The 14,898-nt window shown below is 40.6% G+C and overlaps 1 long non-coding RNA gene across 2 annotated transcripts in view; it reads right to left on the reverse strand.

Moving 5' to 3' along the window:
- The window catches only part of LOC136793464 (uncharacterized), a 336,850-nt gene that overhangs the window by 153,874 nt on the left and 168,078 nt on the right, over positions 1 to 14,898 (reverse strand). For both annotated transcript variants that reach the window (XR_010838730.1, XR_010838731.1), the window contains 2 exons: positions 12,690 to 12,786; positions 11,947 to 12,128 (listed from right to left, as the gene is read on the reverse strand). This is a non-coding gene — a long non-coding RNA (uncharacterized lncRNA). The remainder of the gene's footprint in view (positions 1 to 11,946; positions 12,129 to 12,689; positions 12,787 to 14,898) is intronic.

Genomic DNA, 14,898 nt, shown 5'->3' on the forward strand with positions numbered 1-14,898 from the left:
TATCCTCTGAACTGGATAGATGCTATGTTGACAGCAGGTTCAGAAATGAACACTTCCATCCTTATGGACAACCTCATATCAGCTAGTCACCCCTTCTCTACCATCAATTCAGAGAATATTCTGCATTCAGCATCCATCTTCCAGAGACTATTCGGGCATCAGCCAAGATGGCGGAGTAGAAAGACCCTGAGCTCTCCTCCTCTCACAGGTACACCAAAGTCACAACTATATGCAGAACAGCCATCCATGAAAAAGGCCGGAAACTACCAGAAAAGATCTTCTACAGCTAAAGATATAAAGAAGGAACTACAACCAGATGGGTAAGAGGGGTGGAGTTGCAACATTGTCAAGTCCGATACCTCTGGGTGGGTGACCCAGATAAAGGAGAATAATTGCAATTGTGCAGGTTCTCCCAAAGGAGTGAGAGGTCCGAGCCCCATGTAGGGCTCCACAGCCTGGGGGTCCTGCACTGGGAAGAGGAGCTACCAGACGGTTGGACTTTAAAGGCCAGCCCGGGGCTTCCCTGGTGGCGCGGTGGTTGAGAGTCCGCCTGCCGATGCGGGAGACGCGGGTTCGTGCCCTGGTCCGGGAGGATCGCACGTGCCGCGGAGCGGCTGGGCCCGCGAGCCGTGGCCGCTGCGCCTGCGCGTCCGGAGCCTGTGCTCCGCGGCGGGAGGGGCCACAACAGTGAGAGGCCCGCGTACCGCAAAAAAAAAAAAAAAAAAAAAAAAAAAAAAAGGCCAGCCGGGCTTACTTTCAGGCGTCCCAGAGGTAGGGGGAGGGGAGTAAGAGGAACAAACTACTATGAATGAAATAAATAAGCTACAGGGATATACGGCACAAGATGAGGAATGCAGCTAATATTTTATAATAATTATAAATGGAGTATAACCTTTAAAATTGTGAATCACTATCTTGTATACCTGAAACTTACACAATATTGTAAATCAACTATGCCTCAATAAAACAAACAAAAAAGAGTATTCGAGTTCAAAAACATAATAATGCACTTCCCTCTTAACATATCATCAGAGAGGTGCTCTGGTTTGGTGATAAAATTCAATTCTAATGGGTAGGATGCTTTTTTGAAACCATATTTCCCTGGTGTGGATTTGTAGAGTAGAAATGGCCAAATTGTGGGGGGTGGGGGGGGGACAGAGATCCAAGTTTAACTCCCAGGGTGAGCATGTAGAAGCAAGCTGGACTTGGACAAGTTACTTATTTTCTGTGGAACTTAGAGTCCTCATCAAAGACTCCTACTCACGGGGTTCCTTTAGGATGCAGTGAAGAGCTTCCCTAACTCAGACACAATCTCATAGGGTCTGTGTGGGGATTCACTGATGTGAAACCTTCTCTCACCCCAAACAGGTGACACACTCTACCACAGAATCTGACCGTGGGCTAGATATTCGAACACAGGATTTTTAGAGAGAAATGGAAATACACGCTTACCAAACGCATGGTAAAAACCCTCGGTAAACTGTAAAGTATTATGGGTGTTAGAGTTTTTGCTGTTCAGACACACAGCCACGAGCTCTGCTGATTCTGTGAAGTGGACCATAATTGGCTCTGGACCCGCTGGAAGGTGCACTTGGGACAGGACAGCAGTCCCATGGGACAGTATGAATATGGCAAATATGTTCAGGTGAATTAATAGTCTCTTGATTTCCCTGGACGCCAGAAAGTATGCTGTGAACAGTTTCCCAAATACCTATTTGAATGGCAATGGAAACTGGGCAAAATAAATGGACATACCTGGCTTTATGCTACAACCCTGACTTATGTATGTGTTGAGATGCATACAGGGAAGGTGCAGGACTCCTCACCTACGAGCTAGGAGGTGATCACGGGAAAATTCGATGACAAAGCTCTTCTGATTGGTCAGCAATACCACTCTTCTAGCTGACTGACAGTCATATGCTTCCAGTGTGTTAATGGTGACTCCTAGGCCTCCCTATCGAATTCCACCTATAGCAGTAAGATATGCCAGACAACACCATCCTTGATCATCCATTTAATGTCTTAAAATAAAAACGCTATGTGTTCATCAGGAAAATATAATTTAACAAGCAAGCCCACATTTTAGATAATTTCCCTAACACAGATGATTCACTAGAAGGAAGCAATGTAATGCCTCCATAAATAATGATTAAATGAAGATATTCAAGGAAGAATTATTGATTATGGTAAAACACAAGCAACTGAGATCAAGACAAGTGACCGATGTCGAGTACTGTTGAATAAAATAGTCCTAGTGCCAGATCATTTTAAGTTCCCTCTAATTTTAGATATTTTCTTATCTAGGAAAAGAGGGAGAGTGGGGATATATTCTGACGGACTTGAATTAACCTGAAAAAGCTGTTTTAACCAGCACAAAAGCTTTGACTGGAACATTTAAGCCCTTAACATTGCCTTCAGGGGGACAAATTCCCAAGCGAGTTGAGAGTACTTTTAGAACATTCAAAAAAACCAAACAAACAAACAAACAAAAACTGTAATACTTGAGAAGAGGTGCAAATTTCAACTTTACTACAATACTTGAATGAGTAAAAATTAATAGGTTACAATGAAAATATTTAACTTAAAACAGTATTCTATGCGGTAATAATTTTATGTTGTGTTCCAAAAGACTTCTTTGGTGTTTTACATATTCTTTACACTAAAAATTAAAGCAAATGGTACTTTTCATTGTTTTACATAATTGGCATGCTTCTTCTCATAACCCTGTACGTAACCCCATATATTAATTGTGCTTACACGTCAACGAGACATATATTAGTGCAAAGAAAACGTAACAGAGGGCTGGTCCACACAGCACTTTTAAGCCAAGCCAGAAGACCCTCAGTAACCTCTGACAAATAAGCTGCAAGCTACAGTACAATGACTAAGGCAGAAAGCAACAGTCACTGGATACACAGGTCAATGCCATGAGCTCTCACAGACCCTCTCGCCCTTCCCAATCTCCCCTAACTTTCTGCTCACATGGTAGACCCGCGTGATCCCACCACCTGAGACTGACAACCGCACGCCCAATCTCAGGCCTCTCCCAGCATTTGAAGACCTGGTAGAACCATCAGGCCCCAGCAGCTCTTAAAAGAGGCCAGGGTAGCAACATAGACATGCGGATGTCAACACCCTACAGGGCACCTTGGACCAGTGGGAGATGGCAGACAGTCAGCACACCGAGTTCTCTCTCCTCCTGCTCCAAAGCACACTGGCCACGCCGGCCACCCTGAGCCACCCCTGTCCCACAGCTTCATCTCTTGGGCGGGTAGAGAAGCAGCGGTGAGAAAACCCAGCTACCTCTGCTTCCTGTTCTCTGCTGCGTCCGTTCCCTATAGCTCCTCCCTCAGCAGGGGCCGTGATTGCTGCTTCCAACAAAGCATCAGCCAGCACTGTGCCTAAGGATTGTTTTTAGAGAACCAGGGCCAAGACACTTGTGTGTCCGTCTGTTTATTATTCTTTGTCTTCACGGCAGGTACAAAGCATGGATCAAAAGATGAGAGGGTCTACCTTGAAATCATAGGAGTGTATCTGCAGCATTTGGCCTCAAAGTCTGGGCCTGCGGCTCTCTGGCATATACGGCCTGTACCTTCAAATACCTAATTATTGTTTACCCTAACAATATCCACGCATGCTATAGGTTTTTACTGTTTTTATTTCACACTTCTGAGAGTCACGACATGGAGTTTCTTTCCCAACGGAGCAAATTTAGCAGGTTGTAGAGTCAGATCTTCTTAATCTGCTTGTCATGTTCTTTTGGTTGTGCTGGTCTCTCAGTTGAAGACGGATGAGGAAAAACTAGAACACATCCAAAAAAGTGTCCTGCATACCATTTCAGAAATGACATCAAAGTGCCACAAAAAAAGGCCAGCCAAGATGTATAGGTTAGACTCAATAGTTGTTATACAATACAGGAAGTGCCACAGCCTCAGTCTTAATATTTAGCATTTTGTACTGTCATCCTACACTCAAAGAAATTTAGAGAAATTGTGTTGCTTTATACCCAATAAAAGACTAAACAATATGAAAGTTATATGTGAGCCTCATTTATGACCCAATCGATCCTGAAAACGACAAACAAACAAAAAACCAGTCTAAAGTAGAAACTCTCTACCATATGATCCTGCAATCCCACTCCTGGGCATATACCCAGAAAAGAGGGAAACTCTAATTGGAAAAGATACATGCACCCAATGGTCACAGCAGAACTATCTAAAAGAGCCGAGACATGGAATCAACCTAAATATCCATCGACAGATGAATGGATAAAGAAGATGTGGTACATATATACAGTGGAATATTACTCAGCCATAAAAAGAATGAAATTTTGCCATTTTCAGCAACATGGATGGATCTAGAGACTGTCATACTGAGTGAGGTAAGTCAGAAAGAGAAATACAAATATCACACGATATCACTTATATAATGAATCTAAAAAAACAAAAGATACAAATTAACTTATTTACAAAACAGAAACAGACTCACAGACATAGAAAACAAACTTATGGTTACCAAAGAGGGGTTAGATAAATTGGGAGTTTGGCACTAGCAGATTCAAACTACTATATATAAAAGAGACAAACAACAAGGTCTTACTGTATATGTATAGCACAGGGAACTATATTCAGTATCTTGTAACAAACTATAATGGAAAAGAAAAAAAAGAAACTTTCATATAGCTTCTCTTTTTTGGACTTCTAATAAAATTGCAACAGGCTTGCATTGTTGGTAGCCTTTAAAGAGACGGAAGCAGTATAGTCCTCAGAATTGTGAATTTTAAGATAGAAAAAAAGCAAACCAGTTCTCCAGAAAGAACAAGAGTAAAGTGTCTAAAATTGCCCTGCAGTCTTTAATTCAATGCCCAGAAGAGCTATTTGTATTATTTATGTTTTTGTCATAGCTAAAAATTCATTGCCATCTCCAGTGTCACAAAGCTTTTCCTTTATATCTTCCTCTAGGAATTTTATAGCTTTAAGTGTTAGGTTTTGATTTTTAATCCAGCTGGAGTTAATTTTTGTGTATGCTATAAGATAAGGGGTCAAGTTCTTTCTTTTGCAAGGGGATATCCAGTTTTTACAGCACAATTTGTTAAAGAGACTGTCCTTTCCCCATATCATGTGTACTTATATCAGTATCACACTATTTTGATTACTGCACCTTTGTAATATGTTTTGAAATCAGGAAGCATGAGACCTCAAAATTTGTTCTTCTTTTTCAAGATTTGTTCTTTTTCAAGATTGTTGTTGCTATTCAAGGTCCCTTGTGATCCCATATGATGTGAATTTTAGAATTTTTTTTCCCTACTTCTACAATAGGAGCTGCACTGAATCTGTAGACCATAGACTGCTTTGTGTTGTATGAACATTTTAACAATGTTAAGTCTTCCAATTCTTGAGCATGGGAGATCTTTCCATTTTTGTGTGTCTTCTTTAACTTCTTTCATCAATGCTTTGTACTTTTCAGTACACAAAGTTTTCCACTTCCTTAAGTTTAAAATTCTTAAAGTATTTTATTCTTTTGGATGTGATTTTAAATGAGGTTGTTTTCTTAATTTCCTCTTCAGAGAGTTCATTGCTAACATATAGAAAGCATCTGATTTTTCCACGTTGGTTTTATATCCTGCAACTTTGCTGAATTCATGTATTTCTTCTCATAGTTTCTGTGACGAACCTTGAAGGTTTCTATGTATAAGAGCAACATCTGCACTTTTTATCCTGCATCTTTGTGTTACCACACTTTTCCTTGCGGTCCCTGAAGAGACACTGTTTCTGTAGTACACAGTCCTACAAAGGCACCTGCATAACTGATTCATTACTTTAAAAAAATCACAGCAACAGGCTGAATGAGATTAACACAAACCCAAACGGTTGGATGGCTGAGGCTTCAGAGCCCTTCACTGAGACTTTTGTATAATGACCCAGAGCTGGGAGAAGGGCTCCTGCCTGCCTGCCTGGCTGATTCCCCACCAGCTGGCAATGATGGGCTTTTATTCACATCTCAGGATCAGAAACAGAAAACGTATTCAGAGAGCGCCACGGGGAAAAGGGAAGGCAAAACCACTCTAGCATCTTTGGCAGTCTCATCTATTCTCCAAGTCACTTGTTCAAATGAGCCAATTTTCTTCTAGTGCTGGCTACTTACAGCTAGGCTTTTTTTTCTTGCAGTCATGAGCTTTTAACCTGCGGCACGGATGGAATGCCTGAACTTGCCTGTAGATCTTCTGAAAGCAGCTCCTCCCCTCAGGCAAATTTAAACTGGCGTCGGAACCGTGACACTAAAATTCCCGAGGGGCTAAAATATTACAAGTTCCGCTAGCTGATACCAAATTGGCTGGGGGATGAACACAAAGATCATATTCCCAGCGTGGGAAGAAATATTACCCTGAATAATTTAAAGAGCGCTATCATAAACTGGCAGGAAATGAAATTCAGAATTGCCCATCTCCTGGCACTGAAATTAAAAGAAGCTGCAGAGGGAAATAGGAGGGTAGAAAGGTGGAAAAAGAGTATTATCACCTAAAACCTTGATCTTGGTGATCTTTTCCTTTGGGGTAGAACTTGGTGAGTGTAGACATTAAAAAGACTGGAGAGGGTCCAGTCAAGGAGGAGAGAAAGGAAACCTATAAAGGATGCTATCTTGAGTGGTGAGGAACCTTTCTCTTGTTGGTAACAGGCAAGGCCCACTCCCGGATTCCTCCTCCAGGTGGGGGCCACGGGACTGAGTTCCAGCTGAGCCGTAAGCAGACTTGCTGGGCAACACAAAGAAGACCTTCCAGATGACCACCCCGCCCCCTCCCCGCCCCATACCCTTTGCACTACACCCACTTGAAGCCACAGCTCTGAGAATTTGGATGCAAGGTCTGTGGGTCCCAAATGCCTGCTTGGGGAGGAGCTGCCTGCCCAGCAAGCACACCCGCTGTGGTCTTTACAGGAATGAGAAATGAAGTTCCATCACGCACTGGAGTCATTACACTTGTTTGGATGTGCTTTAGTAGCTAGAATTCCCTAACTAATGCGGTATCTGAGGACCCTCAGAGAGAATATCCCACGTGTCGGAGATTCTGTTTACTCATCAGAAAATTATGAGGAGGAAATAAAGCAACGAAAAAACGATGTTTCTTAAGCCAGAATATCATCATAAGCTTCATCACACATGGATGTAAAAATTAGATAATTCTCACCTAAGTGTGCACCTGAGGTTTAAATATTATAGTTCATCGATTCTAAGCACCATATATGAAATTAGTATGTGTCTTAACCATTGATGGGCATAGTCAAAGTGATATTTAAAATTTTTTTCTTAGCGGTATTTTAAATAAAGCTACAACTCTCAATCTGCGGTCTTAGATTTGATGAAGTGGCACGCTGTCTGCTGGATTCCAAGACTGTAATGGCCATAGTCTCTGTTCCTACAGGATTAAGCCACGCTTCTCTGCGTCCTCCAAGCTACATTACCCCAGAAAGCTAGGATGCTACACAGTCAAGGTCAAAGGAATGAAATCTGGCTTGGTCTGGTCCCACTGCTATATCTGATTTCCCCAAGCCAAGTGTACTCTGAGACTCAACATTTTAATATAATGATTTACAGAAAGGTATAATTTTGCCCTAGCAGTAGCAGTGTGGGCACATGGAAATACTGAGTAAGGAGAAATCAAGGTCATCTCATAAAGCTCCAATCACACACTGTAATTTGACAATGACTCATTTCTATAAATCTTGCTATGAGTATTTTATATGTTTTATTGATCATACCATGATATTAAATATACAAGACTCCAACCGATGGTTGATATCTGCTCTAAACATAATTTCTAGGAGTTAAGATAAATATGTGGAAATAAAAATGGGGCCTTATTCTCTATTCTCCCAGGACAAATAATCAGGATAACTTTTTTTTTTTTTAATGTACACGAAATCTTTTACTCCTTCAGAGAACTCCTCGAAGCAAATCCCATCTGGAGATGGCACGGAAAGCAATGCTCCTTACCCGGGCCTGCTGCAGCTGTTGCTGACAACTCAACCTAACACCCAATACTGACAAAACAGACATCATCCATCGACTATGGCCGTAGGCCAAATCTGGTGTGCTGCCTGCTTCTATACAGTTCATGAGCTGAGGATTTTTTTTTTTTTTTTGCATTTTCAAATGTTTGGGGAAAATCAAAAAGAATAACATTCTGTGACATGTGAAAATTCTGTGAAATTCAAATTTTAGTGTCCATAAATAAAAGCAGACTGAAATACGGCCATATTTGTTTCTGCCTTGTCTCCGGCTGCTTTTGGACCATAAAGCCCGAAATGTTTAATATCTGATGCTTTGCAGACAAAGACCTAAGCCTTGCTACTCCAAGGAACTGAAGGAACATCACCTGGGCACTTGTGTGAAATACTGAATCTCAGACCAGGCCCCAGAACTGATTTAGAATCTGTGATTTAAAGCAGATTCTCATGTGACTCACGCCAACATTACAATTTGACAAGTCCACCCTAAAGAGAATGGATAGCCTACACATTCATCAAGAAAGGGATGTCCATTTGAGGCAACGCAAACAAACCGATTCCTAACTCATAGGAGTCATAGGTATTTTAGTTTAAAAATAAATAGTAAATGATGAGACCTTAGTTTTCATGGGGCAAAATAGCTGAGAAAATTTTAGATTTAACCCTGAGCAATTTATATTGTCCAATACAAAATGGAAAGAGAATAAATATAAGCCTAGATGAGTTTTCTAAAGTGGACACTAGCTTAATCACAGTTGGGTGTTTTTTGTTTTTCTTTTTTTCAATTGACCTAAAATGTTCCTTGTGGTACAGATGTGAATAACCAACAGAGCCATATAAACAACTTCATCTGTGTGACGGTAGAATTTACAGGAGAATGTATGTTCTAAGGTTGTAAGCCTCCACAAAAAAGCGCTTCTATGGGCCATGGATCAATAAGACCTATCAGTCAATATCCATTTATCCCAATAAGCAGTCTATCAGGCTTTTCCCTTTGACACCTCAGCTGGTCATTTCATTATCATTGGACAATGATTTCTTACAGATGACCCAAAGATTCAAGAGGAGTGCAATTTAAACGTTTAACATTCTGTTTTTCTTAGATTTAAACCCCTGTTTCTTCTGATGGTGACCCAGGAATTTCTTCTCTGGTCATTAATCACAGAGGAAGAGCTGACAAGATGAGGATTGTAACTTTTCCTGCTATAACTGTTAACGCATTCCCTAAACAAGGTTGGTATTTAGCCCAGATTATAAGGGATGACCTCCAAAAATTATCATTAGGCTTATTATTCACCAATACCTATGTTTTCTGTTTCTACATTAGGTGAGCAACTCCAAAAGGCCAAACCTTCAAAATACTGGGGAGGGGCTTCCCTGGTGGCGCAGTGGTTGAGAATCCGCCTGCTGATGCAGGGGACACGAGTTCGTGCCCCGGTCCGGGAGGATCCCACGTGCCGCGGAGCAGCTGGGCCCGTGAGCCATGGCCGCTGAGCCTGCGCGTCTGGAGCCTGTGCTTCGCAACGGGAGAGGCCACAACAGTGAGAAGCCCGCGTACCGCAAAAAAAAAAAAAAAAAAAAAAAAAAAATACTGGGGAGGAAAAATGTTTGTAAAAGATAGTAAGAATCTAAAAAAGAGTGGGTATAGGTATATGTATAACTGACTCACTTTGCTGTACAGTAGAAAGTAACACAACATTGTAAATCAACTATACTCCAATAAAAATTTTTAAATAACACCAAAAAAAAATGACATCCTGTGAAATCTCCCAAGATAAAGCAGTCATACTTAACCCTCAAGTCCACTCACGAAACAGTCATTAAATTGATCTGCATAGAAATCAGATGTCACACACTATGGACAAACTTTATCAGTCATCCATATCTTTCCTTATTTCATGACAATGTGGTGATGTATGCCCACACGGGGGGTTTCTGATTCAATTTTTACCAGTGGTGATGGCCCCATCCGTTTGGGTCTAGATCACCATGGCCTCATTTATGATACATCGCATGAGTTTGCCCTGCAATCATTCCTATCCCTCCTGTTACCAGAATGACCGTTGTTCTGCCTCTGACTTAATGCCGAGCCCTACCTCACTCCATGGGGGTGACTTGGAGACAAGAATACTAATGCTGTCCATCACCACAGCTGTTTCCCCTACAGTGTTAAATAAATCCCCACGGCTTCTACTGAGTTATTTGTTGGAAAAACATGTATTACTAAGTGTTCTGATTTCCATTTTAAACCTTTACAGTTATTAATGCAATTCCTATAATAAATAAAAGTTTTATAAGAATAACCATACTCTACATTGGCTCCCCCTCGATGGAAAAAAATATGAGAAGGAAATGGACAGTCCAATGTTTTCAACCAGACTGAAAATTGATGTGAAGTAATTCATATTCACCTAACTAACCGTGATATGTTGACATCAGTGACGAGGACTGTAAATTCAGATTTATGGATTAGTCCCAGTGATGGAAACCAATGCTAGCTAACTTAAGAGGATAAAAAAGAAAAATAATGATCCACATGATCCAGCAACCCCACTCCTGGACATATATCTGGAGAAAACCATAATCTGCAAAGATACATGCACCTCAATGTTCATTGCAGCACTTTTTACAATAGCCAGGACGTGGAAGCAACCTAAATGTCCATCTGCAGAGGAATGGATAAAGAAGATGTGTGTGTGCGTGCGTGTGTGTATACACACACACACACACACACACACACACATAATGGAATATTACTGAGCCATAGAAAAGAACAAAATAATGCCATTTGAAACAACATGGATGGACCTAGAGATCATCATCCTGAGTGAAGTAAGTCAGAAAGAGAAAGACAAATAACATATATTACTTATACGTGGAATCTAAAAAAAAAAAGGTACAAATTAACTTATTTACAAAACAGAAGTAGAATCACAGATGCAGAAAACAAACTTATGGTTACCAGAGGGTAAGGGGAGGGAGGGATAAATTGAGAGATTGGGATTGACACATACACACTACTATATATAAAACAGGTAACTAATGAGGACCTACTGTAGAGCACAGGGAAGTCTACTCAATACTCTGTAATGACCTATATGGGAAAAGACTCTTATAAAGAGTGGCTATATGTATAACTGATTAACTTTACTGTACCCCTGAAACTAACACAACATACAGTAAATCAATTATACTCTAATAAAAATTTTAAAATAAATAAATAAAGTAAAATAAAATACAATAAAATAAAGTAAGGTCAGAGAGAATTAGAGCCAATGCCCAACAAGGACTGAAGGCATCTCAAACATGCCAGCAGCAGGGACTGGCTGACTGCTTCCTTTGGGTACAGCTGCTGGGATGAGTCCACCGCAGCCCTTTCTGTGCTCTGTTTAATATCCAAAGTCCCTAAAGAGAGACTCCAACCACCCTAATTTAAGTTACTTGTTCACCCTCTCATGATCCCATGAAGGTTAAGCGGGTTGTCTTAGCTCATCCCCCGCAAAAAAGAAGCCAGGAGGCTACCACTGAGAGAGCAGCAAGTGAATGGATGACGGGTGATCAAAACAAAAACTCCCATAAAACCCCTTGCCTCTCTACCATCCAGAAAACCCATGTCTTCATCGACACACCTTCAAAATTGTCCACCGCCTAACATGTAGTAGCCATGTACAATAAGAACTGCTCCGGAAAAGAGCCATCACAGCCTCGCCACCTGGCCAAGAGTCCTGAGATGTCGCTGTGCTCTCCGGCTTTATCTAGATGCCACAGTGACGTTCAACAACACAGGTGGTAAGTGAGACAGTGACCACCACTGCCAACATACCCTACCATTTAATGTATTTAATTAAAAAACAGGCAACTGTATACGACAGAGCATGTAGACAGCAAATAGGAATGGAACCTACAGGTCCACATGGTACCTTTCGCCTGCATCTTTTCCTACCTGTTCAAGTCCCTCTTGATGGTAGGCAGCGCTCCTGTTCACAAGGGCTTATCACTTGGTGGAAGGAGGCCACCGCAAGCCACCCGAGCCCTGCAGTGCTACCCAGGCAGGGGGAGGCTGTCGTCACTCATCCAGACCAGGCTGCCGTTCCAGGGATCCCACTGGGCTTCTCCCTGTGTCCCCTATACAAGAATCACATGTCGCCGTAAGCGTCCGAGTCAGTGACCCCATACGACACTCCAAACACCCAAAACAGAGACACGATAGCCCCAACCCCAACAGGTAGACTTGGAAACCTTCTCTTCACGATGTCTGCTAAAAGTGTGTCTAGTTGGGGAGGCAGTTCATCACTGCGTCTGGAGTTCAATGTCTGTATGCTTTAGACACGCTCAGAGCCAACTGGAGGAAAAACTGGTATTTTCTGAATGGGTCTTTAGAGAGTCTCGTGAGCAGAGAGAAAAAGAGTGAAAGTGAGTGAGAGAGAGAAAGAGGTTGATAAAGAAAAGCATACACTAGTTCGATGATTATCAAGGTAGGGAAAATATCTGGTTAGAAATATTTTGAGCATTTGCAAAATGTTACGCGTTCTTACCTAAAATTTTGCAATTCCTTCTCACCTTAATTTTAATGTATATTTCATTTCATTTTACATTTTATTGACTGTTGTGTGTACTATATGGTAGAAACTTTACTTTTCTTTGTACAAAAATTCTGTGCATTCTTTCTCCAAGACGCTTTCTCACCTTTTTAAGGAAGATTCTCCTATTACAGTGGTGCAGTTTTTCACGTGACACTTTGAAGTGGAGTTGTTCCTCTGTATTGGGAATTTCCTAGAGGCCTCTGTAGAAGGAAAAATAATGTATCTTTATTTTTTATTTTATTAACCATTTTTTAAATTGAAGTATAATTAAATTACTATAAATGTTGTCTTAGCTTCTGGTATACAGCAAAATGATTCAGTTATATATATATATATATGTGTGTGCGTGTCTGTGTTCTTTTTCAGATTCTTTTCCATTGTATGTTATTGTGAGATATTGAATATATTTCCCTGTGCTATACAGTAGGTCCTCTTGTTTACCTTCTTTATATATATATTAGTGTGTATATGTTCATCCCAAACCCCGGAACTCCACCTCTTCCCCTTTGGTAACCATAAGTTTGTTTTCTATGTTTGTGAGTCTATTTCTACTTTGTAAATAAGTTCATTTGTATCATTTTTTTAGATTCCACATATAAGTGGTATCATATGATATTTGTCTTTGTCTGGCTTACTTAATATGAGAATCTCTAGGTCCATCCATGTTGCTGCAAATGGCATTATTTCATTCTTTTTATGGCTGAATAGTATTCCACTGTGTATATGTACCACATCTTTTTTTTTTTTTGGCCATGCCATGGGGCATGTGGGATCTCAGTTCCCCGACCAGGGATCGAACCCACGCCCCCTGCAGTGGAAGCGCAGAGTCTTAACCACTGGACCCCCAGGGAAGTCCCTGGACCACATCTTCTTTATCCGATCATCTGTTGATGGACACTTGGGTTGCTTCCATATCTTAGCTATTGTAAATATTGACGCAATCAACATTGGGGTGCGCTTACTTTCTTCAGTTAGCGTTTTCTCTGGATATGTGCCCAGGAGTGGGATTGTAGGATCATATGGTAGCTCTATTTTTAGTTTTTTGAGGAACCTGCATACTGTTCTCCATAGTGTCTGCACCAATTTACATTCCCACCAACAGTATAGGAGGGTTCCTTTGTCTCCATACCCTGCCCAGTATTTATAAAATGATGAATCTTAAATGGTAAGTACACTTATAGGATTAAAGAAATAATTAATGGCAATAGATATAACAAAGGACTTATACTATATACAAGAAGCAAAAATATCTTTGCTAAGTTTGTTGTGATTATTTTGGCTATGCTCTATGACGAAGAAAGGAAAGATGAGGCGTTAAACTAATGAAAAATTTATGATAAAGGAAACCGTAAGCCTATGGATTTATATGTGATTATTGCAAAGAGTGATATAAAAAGAGTATAACAGGACAAAACCAATTACCTGTTTATTACTAGAGAGATGTGCTGAGCAGGAACAAGGATATTTGTGTTTTGCCAGGCTCATGAACAGGCAAACAGTACTGATTCACGGGTGCAGGATTTGAGTGAGCCGATGTAAACGACCAAAAACGCTCTTTTGGGACACCTAGAATTCTTCACGTTTGATTTATCATAGTGGCATTCTATATTTTATAGCAGTGTTTACAGTTTAGTGATTTACTAGTAAACACGTTCTTCCATTTGGGGACACCATTCTGCTTATAAATAAACCATAAAAAACAAAATTCATAAAAAGAACAATAGCAAGGGAAATTTGGGCACAAAATTAAGGTAATAAATTAAGCCACATTTATCCTTTGACGTGTTTTTATGACCCAGACTGTGTTTTATGACCCATAACGCTGACCTTTTCTTGTAAATGAAATACTTCTCCAGTTGATATTCAACCGGTGTGCATGAAATAAAGCTGAGTATTAACATCGCTAACAGGATTCTGTGCCTAAAGGTGACAAGCCCTTGTTTGAAATATTAATTCAGTGTTTGATTTACTACCTCCTGCAGGTTCCATCATTGCATCTGTGCATTGCATCTGCTTCATCAAATGCCTAAATACTCAAACCCCAATATTTCCTATAATCCCCTTGCAGACGAGAAATGTACCAACTTATTATTAAGACAACTAATACAACAGCTACTTAGAGATGGGGACAAAATTATTTAAGAAAGTTTCTGATTCATTCCTGATTCTTTTTGCTGAGTAATATGCATGATCCTAATTCAGAGTCTATGTTTTGAGCCTATCTATAGATTATTCATGTGTGTCCCTATTGGAAGACCTGTACTTGCAAACTATGTCCTTTCAAGAAAGAGGTGTCTCTAGGTTACCGTAAT

Source organism: Kogia breviceps, chromosome X, assembly GCF_026419965.1.
Source record: "Kogia breviceps isolate mKogBre1 chromosome X, mKogBre1 haplotype 1, whole genome shotgun sequence".
NCBI lineage: Eukaryota > Metazoa > Chordata > Mammalia > Artiodactyla > Physeteridae > Kogia > Kogia breviceps.